This window comes from Carcharodon carcharias, chromosome 16 (assembly GCF_017639515.1).
Source record: "Carcharodon carcharias isolate sCarCar2 chromosome 16, sCarCar2.pri, whole genome shotgun sequence".
Classification (NCBI taxonomy): domain Eukaryota; kingdom Metazoa; phylum Chordata; class Chondrichthyes; order Lamniformes; family Lamnidae; genus Carcharodon; species Carcharodon carcharias.
Window position 1 is genome coordinate 1,294,961 of NC_054482.1, and position 9,653 is coordinate 1,304,613.

A 9,653-nucleotide genomic window follows, 5' to 3' on the forward strand; every position below is an offset into this window, starting at 1 on the left:
CCGATATTTCAAAAATCTGTCTACCTCCTCTTTAAATGTTCTCAGTGATCTAGCCTCCACAGCTCCCTGAGGTAGAGAATGCCAGACATTCACTACCTACTGAGAGAAGAAATTCCTTCACATCTCAGTTTTAAAATGAGTGTCCCCTTATTCTGTAACTGTGTCCCCTCGTTTGAGATTCACCCACCAATGGAAACATCTTCTCAACATCTGCCCTGTCAAGCCCCATCAGAATCTTGTACGTTTCAATAAGATCGCTCCTCATTCTTCTAAACTCTAATGAATAAAGGCCTAACCTGTTTAGCTGTTCTTAATACGTCAATCCTTTCATCCCAGGAATCAGCCTAGTGAGTCTCTTTTGAACTGCCTCCAATGTCAGTATATCCTTTCTTAAATAAGGGGACCAAACTGTACACAGTACCCCAGGTGCAGCCTCACCAACACCTTAGACAGTTGTAACAAGACTTCCCTATTTTTAAACTCCAACCCCCTAACAATACAGGCCAAAATTCCATTTGCCTCTTAATTACTTGCTGCACCTGCATGATAACCTTTTATGTTTCATGCACAAGAACACCCAGATCCCTCTGTGCTGCACTTTTTTGGAGTCTCCCTCCATTTAAATAATAGTCTGCCTTTTGATTCTTCCTACCAAAGTGCATGACCTCACACTTTCCTACATTAAACTCCACCTGCCAAGTTTTTGCCCACTCACTCAACCTGTCTATATCCCCTTGCAGATTCCTTATGTCCTCATCACAACATGCCCTACCATAGGTTTTTGTATCATCAGCAAATTTGGATACATTACACTCCCCCCCACCACACCCCCCCCTCCCCCCACCCCCACCCCCAAGTCATTAATATAGATAGTAAATAAATGAGTCCCTAGGACTGATCCATGTGGCACTCCACTAGTTAGGTCTTTCCAACCTGAAAAAGACCAATTAATCCACCTCTCTGTCTTCTGTGGGTTAACCAATCCTCAATCCATGCTAATACATTACCCCCAATACCATGGGCTCCTATCTTGAGTAATAACCTTTTATGTGGCACCTTATCGAATGCCTTCTGGAAACCCAAATACACTACATTTACCAGGTTTCCCTTTATCAACTATGCATGTTATATCCTCAAAGTACGCTAGCAAATTTGTCAAGAGTTCTTTGAGGACAGGTAAGGCTTCTGTTTAACATGTAATCAATAAATTTAATTCCCTCAATACTACACTGAAGTATAATCCTGGATTATGTGCTTAAATCCTGGTCTAGTTTCAATTCATAATCTTTTAACTCAAAGGCCTACAGCACAGGGATAATTGTGTGAAGAAGCATTTCTTGACCTTAGGCTTGTGTTTGTCTTTCACGAGTTTGAACATGTGCCTCTAATCTGTTGCCATGGTTCAACTTGAAAGAGTGATCTTTTTGATGCTGTTTTCTCTATTCTTTATGCAGGGCAAGATGATGGTATAATGGCAATGTCACAGGAGTAGCAATCCAGATGTAATGTTTTGGCAGTTGATGTAATTTAAATACAATTAATAAAATCTGGAATTGAAAGCTAGTTTTAGCACCAGTGACCAGGGCCAGGATAGTTAGGTCAGCGAGCGGGGGGGGCGGGGCCCACTCACCAACGCGTGAAACGACGTGGGATGATGTTAGGTGGAACACCCAACGTCATCCCGCATCATTTGAATTTTCAGGTCGGTGGGGGTGCAGTGGAATCAGCTGTGCGCCCGCTGACCTGTCAACGGCCAATTGAGGCCATTTAAAATCTGATTCAAGTAATTAATGGACCTGCCTATCCGGCCGGGCAGGCAGACCGAGCAGGCCGGGCAAGCTGGGAGCCCTGGCGGGCTTCAGAAAAAGCACAAAACCTCATCCACGGGCGGGCTGAGGTTTCATGAGAGTTTTTAAAAATTTAATAAAAGTTTGATTAAAAATGATGGATGTGTCCCGACTCATGTGACAGTGTCACATGAAGGGACATGTCAGTGAAATGTTATTATTGTACATATACCATTTTTAAATTTGGCGCCGATCTTCCTGAGGCAGCACCGAGTCTCAGGGAGATGAGTGCCCTCTTATGCGTGCATGGGGTGCCGATCGGAGGTGCGTCTGCACGTGCCCTCTCCTGCATTTCCCCCCGCCGATGGGGGGAAGATTCTTTTCCATGAAACTATCATCCTCGATTGTTGTTGTGGATTATCTAAAGGCACTCGACACAGAATCAGCTGTAAGTGAATTAAGCAGCAGTTTAGCAGTTTATTCAACACAGTTATAAGTACAGGGGAATGCCATCTCAGGATGCTCTCAGAGGCAATTCAAAGTTACACGGTTTCTGTTAGTTACTTATACCATCTTTGTGATTCCTCATCATTAACTCATAATATTCTTACCTTGTACATCTAGTTCGTTATGTCTGTAATTACAGAGGGGTTTACAAAATAATCACAGAATGACCTGACTTTTAGCACAAACAATCCTCACAGTTTATTCCAAAAACATGAACTTTGCTTATTTCTCCTGACATTTTACTGCATTGCCCAGTCATCTGCATATCTTTGCCTGATTTCAGGCAATCAGTTTATCACAGTATAACTCATAGATCATTCATCAACTTCTTAGCCTGATCCAAAAGGTCACATTCCTTAATACATTCTCTCTAGCAGGTCCTTTTTTTGAAACGTAAACCAACAACTTGGTCAAAAGCTTGGGTGATCACATGATTCACTAAATCGGTTCCCCTTTTGGTCCTTGGCTACTAACCCCCAAGATGGCCAACTAACGCTAAACAATCCCATGCTTCTCACTCCATCGCTGCTGGCCAGGCAGGTGGCTAGATTCGCATGGTTGCTTTTTCCTACACTACATCTAGCATGTTCTGTTTCTCCCCAGGCTTGAACAGTGCTTTGGCTACTCCTCTAGCAATGGTTTGGTTCAGGTACCACTGGCATAAGTCCAATAGCAATAAGCAGTTGTACTACCACCAGTATATGGGAGGTAATTCTGATCCAAGGGTGAATGTCCACCCTAATACCCCAGTCCAAATCACCCACCACCATGGTACGTCCTCCAATTTGGTTTTCACATCCTCTCCCAGTTGCTTGACCTCCTGTTGAATTTGGCAATACTGCTTCATTGCTGCCTGGGCCTCTTTCCACAACTTCAGTAGATGTTCTGGCACTTCGGGATTTGCTTCCACTCGGGAAGCAGTACCTCAGTAAGCTCTCCTTTGGATCATCAATTATATTTATCCACTCCCTATGAGGAGGCTAGATGTGGGTTATTGCCAAATATCCGATTGTTGTTGGAACCCGGAGTGGGAGTAGAGACTTGAGTTGACCACTGGGCAGTGGATGTTACCGCACTGGTATTGAGGCTCGCTGGTGGTCACACAGTATTCACCTTCTCCACGGTATGCCACCTGTGTTGGTTTGTGGTGGGCATTGGAAATTTCAATGGTACAATTTAGGGTGGTGTTAAAACTGCACACGGCTCTTGTCCCCATTCCTATGGGATGTGAGCAGACAGCATTATTCCCTTTCTCCCTACACCTAAAGCAGCGAGATTCCTGTAAGTAGGGATCCCTTCTGGGTTACATATCTGGGTACAGGCTATCTCTTATGATATTCTTTTACCTCGTAGTGGGTTTTGATGCTCCTTCCTGAAAACTCAGTATGGCCAGGACCATTCCTATTAATCGCAAGTGGGCAGTAACACAGTGATTGGCTGTCGGGTATGTTTGTATCTGTCCTCTCAGGGTACATTAGGAGCAATTTCCACCTTCGGGCGTCCAGGTCTGCAATTTGCCATTCGTGATCCAGTCCCCCAGCACATCCCCATTCTGGAGTTGGATAAGATATGTGATAGGCTGGTCCTGCCTGTACATGTGAAGGACTGATGTAGGGATGCTAACACCTGATTAATGGTGTGGGCGTGGTCTTCTAAAACTTGCATGGATCCCAATAAGGTTTCGGTCAGGCTGTCTTCTGTCTGTTCCTGCTGCCTTTCCAACTCATTGGCTCTTAATATAAGGTCCCATAATGTGGATGTCAAGTGATTAACCTTGTCATCTATCCCTGCTTTATCCAGGGAGTTAACGGTAGATGTCCCTGCGCCATAGAGGGTGGCTACGACATTAATTAGATTTCAAATATGGCAGGACATATTCAACTGTGCAATCTTGGCGGGCATTGGAGACTTCCATATCGAGGAGTCAGAGATAGAAGGACCTCATCTGTGTCTCACACCACTCCGGCAGCTCCATCTGACTAAAATTTACATGACTGAGATTATCTCGCGATGTGTATTCTCAAACAAGTTTCTGTGGAGTCCCGCTCCACAAGTCCACTCTGGGGCCCAGGGTGGGCTCGCGGGCACCTTAAGGGCTCCTCAGTGGTTATGGTTGTGGTTCCAGGGGCTGGTGTTACTGGGGTAGTGTGGGTGGTCATGGTTGTGGGAGTACCTCCATTTGCCACTCCCTGTCTGGGCACATATCTCCCAGTCCCCTTGGTCACTGGGTGAAGAGAACGTGAGCCAGCTTCTAGTTGATACATATGTAAGGTTAAAACAGCCACCATGTTTAATCCCAATTTGTCATTATGTGTTCTTCCTTAAATCTGTCTCCTACTCTCAAACGCTCCTTCCTCATACAATTTATACATCCCATTAGCTATTATCCCATCTCATACACGAGCATTGAAGAAACTTTACTTTCTACAACAACAACATTGAACTTTTTTTACGAGATCAAACATTCCATCTGATTCCAGGCCTTAACATGTCCTATTCATTTTTTCAGTTAACTCTTGGATGATAATTCTTTGTTTCCTCATTGTCACAGCTGTGTAGATCCAAGCTAGTTTAAAGCAGGAGCTAGAATTCCTTATAGTCTAACTCTTACCCAAACTTTGCGCATTCATACGATAGAGGAATGTTTAATTCTCATGAGGATTATTTTAACCATTCAAAAAAAAACAATTCTTAGAACCTCTAGTTTCCTGCAGGACAAGATCTTACCATCGTCTCATCGTTATTGTGGACAATTCTTTTCTCTGGTTCCTGAGTGTTGTGATCTGCACAGACTTTACATTTTTTTTTACCTTAAAAAGAACTCTGTCTCTATTCCATAACCCCAAACCCATTATTATTCAATACAATTTCACTGCAAATCACCTCACTCAACAACATCCTTATCCTAACAGGGGTAATGTTCATCCTCAAGCTATTAGCATTCAAGTACATAAAATTAAGGCAACAGATTATAAGTGTTCGCTTGTTCTTTACTTTCGGCAACATTTTATGAGGTAACCCACCAGATCATATTGGTTACAATATATTGTTTCTATATAACTTGTCCCAAATTCTAATAATAATCAAATCATCAAATAAAAAAGGTTCTTTCTTGAAATGCCTAGACTGTTTTTATTAGCTTTTTCTTTGAAATTAAACATCCAATTTATTCCTCTAAACTCAAATAAATTCCCTTTTCCTTTCAATGCATGGAATAGCAACTCATTTCCATTTAAATTTCAAAAATGTCCAGGCTTGGTGGCTTGAAAATTAACTTATCAGAGGCAACGGTGTTCACAGATGTAGGGAAGCCGCCTACAGCGGAGTTACAAACACGTTGGGCGGGATTTTCCCTGCTGCGCTCTAAGGGCAGAATTTTGCTGTTGGTGAGCAGGGGGGGGCGGGCCCTGCTCGCCGATGCTTAAAATGATGCAGGATGATGTCAGGCAGAACCCCCAACGTCATCCCGCCCCATTTAAATTTTCAGGAAGGCGGGGGCGCAGCAAGATAAGCTGTGGGCCCCCTGACCTGTCAATGGCCAATTGAGACCACTGACAGGATTAATTATACAATTAAAGGACCTGCCCGTCCAACCTTAAGGTCAGCGGGTCGGCCAGGAGTCCCGGCGGGAAGTAGAGAAAACATGAAACCTCACCCAGTGGTGGGACGAGGCTTCGTGTAGGGTTTTAAAAAAGTTTAATAAACTTATTCTGTAAATTATGAACATGTCCCATCTCATGTGATTGTCACATGAGGGGGGCATGTTAGGGAATTTTTCTCTATTTTTATTATTTTTCAAAGTGTAAGCGACCTCCCTGAGGCTGCACTTAACCTCAGGAAAATGTGTGCTCTTTCATGCGCATGCGTGAAAGACCACACTCTCGCATTTGGGGAATCCCCCCCCTCCCCCCCACCCACACAGGGAAAGGATAGCGCTTCCTGCTGGACATCACGCTGGGTGTGCATTAATTGGCCCGCCCACTTAAAATGGCGGTGGGGGCCGCTTCTCAGGCGGGGATCAGCTCCCCGCCCGCTGGAGATTGGGTCGGGCCCTCCCATCCGACAGGCAGAAAATTCTGCCCTAACTGTGGTAGCGGGTGGGAAAAGCGGTGTTTTTCCTGCTGGCCTCAATGGCAGGTTTTCACACCGTATTGTCCGCTTCCTGCCTCATTAAATATGCATCAGCAGGAAAGATGTTGTAACCCAGGTCAGTGGCCTCCGATTCGCCTGTCCCACTGTGACCTCAGCAGTTCATTGCTCCGGGCGCCACATTTAAACCTTCTCACAGCCTGCGGCCCAGGACTGCTCCAGTTGAGAGATGGTCCCCAAGGCCAAGAAACATTCTGTCCCCAAGTTCAGTGACACCCCGCTGGGCTGCCTTCTGGATGCTGTAGAGGCCTGTGGGGAGGTGCTCTACCCCTGTAATAGTCAGAGAAGGTCTACAAAATCTCAACCGAGGCTTGGAAGGCGGTGACCGTCAATGCCACACAGAAGAGGTCAGCCATCCGGTGCAGAAAGAGGATGAATGATCTCATCCATTCCACCAGGGTAAGTCAGCCATCTCATCACCCTCAACTCACACACTCACAAGCTTATCAGACATTCACAGGATGACACTCCCCATGGATTTCACAAACTTCCAGCTCAAGAGACATCACCACTCTCACTCTCACACACACTTTCATGCCTCCATCTGAGCTCATATCCATTACAGTTCATGTCCTCATCCCTTAGACGGCTCCATTCACCACCCACACAAGGCAGGCATCCTTATCCTCTCTCTTGGCATGTGTCCTGCTCACTCTCTCTCCATCTGTCTTTATGCAAGACAAGCTTGGCCAGAATAAGAGGGAGAGGTCCCAAACTGGTGGTGCCATGGCTGAAATAAAGTCCCTCACTCCCTTTGAGGAGTGAGCTATTGAGCTGGCCGGAGGTGTTGCGATGATGAGGTCAGTGGCGCACATCAATTGAGGACCCTGCATTAGCTGATCCTTCAGACAATAATATTGTGAGTCCACTGTCCTGTTCATGAGTCACCTGCCTTGGCTAATTTATTCCAATCTCTTTCATAGGCACCTCTGGAAAGTGCCTCAGGGAAACCAGGAGTCAGCCCCTCATTTCCAGCTCAGAGGACAGTTCGGAAGAGGATACTGAACAAGTGATGGAGAAGACCTGTCACAGCGCTCACCCACACCCTCCACCAGCACAGAGACACACACCTCAGTGTAACCTAGTTCTAGAGCAGGCTCAGGGTCACAAACTGGTGAGCACAGCACACAATCTGTGTCCACAGCAGGCGGAGACAGAGACATCCAAGGTTGCCGGCGCTCGGAGGAACGCTGGAGGCCAGGATTCTGCTGCCGGAGTCAGATGACGAGGCTGTGGACTCAGTTGGTGGAGCTGCAGTGACAGGGGAATATCAGGAATATCATTCCACAGATTGCAACGGACGATGGAGAAGTCTGACTGCGTTCAGTCTGAGGTTATAGCACCGGCATGCCAGCGCACTGAGGTCAACTCTGGTAGGATGATAGCCACCATGGAGACCTTGGGCATTGATAGTACCTGTGCTGCTGCAGGAATTGCACTCCTGCAGCTGAGGCATTGATGCCGTCCAGCAGTGGCTACGTGAGAGGGGGCCAGGGCACCTCTATCTCACTCCAGCTGCCTATTCCCCTCAAGGAGTCAGCCAGGGACTCTCTCCCACCCATAGGGATGAGGACCAGCAGCTGGACACCCCAGGGCAAATCCACCCAGTCAACTCTGGGAGTGACCAGCCGATTCCAATCTCTCTTCCTGTGATCCCATCACTTCCAGCTCTGCAGGCTGAGGAGGGTACACCTGCCCCTATAGCAGGAGACCCAAAGCAGGTCGGTGCACCCCATGTCTCAGCCAACCAGAGGACGCCCACCATCACAGGCAACAGAGCATAGTAGTCAGCAGACTGCCTCCCACCTTCACTGTGGATTTCATGGATGCACCAAGGTGTAGTGGTAGGGTTCAGAAGAGAAAGAAGTATTAGGAGCACAACAGTGGCATGGGCATTCACCACATGTAAATACTTTTCACCATTGTAAATATAATAGAACTCATGTCACATCCCCTCTTGTGTTTGTCTCCTCTTTATGCTGAGCTGTGTTGTAGTCAATCAGGTGTAACACCATGGTCCCTCCCTCCACTTATCACAGACATCATTACCATGTGCTTCTGTTCATTGTTGTCACAGTGTGTGTCAGTTCCCAGCTCATTGATGACATCAGTGATGCCTCACCCTCAGTGTAAAGTGTTGTTGTGGCAGACACCTCGTTCACATGCTTTGCTGGGTCATGTCATCTTCTTTCTTGACTGTGTAAGATTGAGGCTGAGATGTTCAATCGACTCATCTACATTCTTGAATGTTGAAGGTGCAGTGAGTGAGATGCCAGTCAATGTGTGATGGGCTTGAGTGTGAGAGTTTAGAGTGAAGAGATGGTTGCTTTACCCTGGTGGCACGGATGAGATCATTCATCCTTTATCTGCACTGGTTGGCAGCATTGGCACTGACCACCACTACTGTTGCCTACCAAGCTGGAGTGGTGAGATTGCTGCCCCCTTGCAGCCAGAGTGGGGATAGAGGACATCATGGCGAGCCTCCACAGCTTCTAAAATGCATCCCTGGGATGCATCACTGAAATGGGGGGCTGCAGTCTTCTTGCCTTTCGAGGCCATGTCTTCTGTGCAGCAGCCCTGGGCTGGAAGCACTGAGAGGTGTGTGCAGTTGTACTTTAATTATGATACCCAGCATGAGGAAGTGGTGAGGTGACAGCGTGGCGGACAAATGAATGCCCACCTGCTATGGAAACGGTGTGTTTCCTGGGAATGCTTGATTAATGAGGCAGGCTTGGGATGATACAGTGTGAAAAGCCCCCACTGTGGCCGGCGGGTAAAACATTCTCTTCCCGAACACCACTGCGCTTGGTGCAAATCTAGGACAATTCTGCACTATGTCCGGATTAAGATCCCCACAGGTTTAACAAAATAAAATTAGAGTTGCAATGTTGATCAGAAATGTCAAGTCAAATTTACAACTTTGAACATTTAGTTTGTTTCAATTATTTCTCCCTTGATCTAGATAACAATCCTTATCGTGAAATTCCTTTTAAACTCAAAACAGCTGAAATTAAACTTAAAACACACATATGCACACAAAATCTTCTTTTACACACAAAAACATTCTCTCCAGAAGCTTCCCACATTGTACCTTGCGTTCTCCACTTTAACTTCTTAAAACTAAATCAAAACAATGTAATTAGCATGTGCCTTTTTTAAAAAAAAGAAACCAAAGGAATAACTTAAACCCGGAGTCTCAGTTCTTTCTTC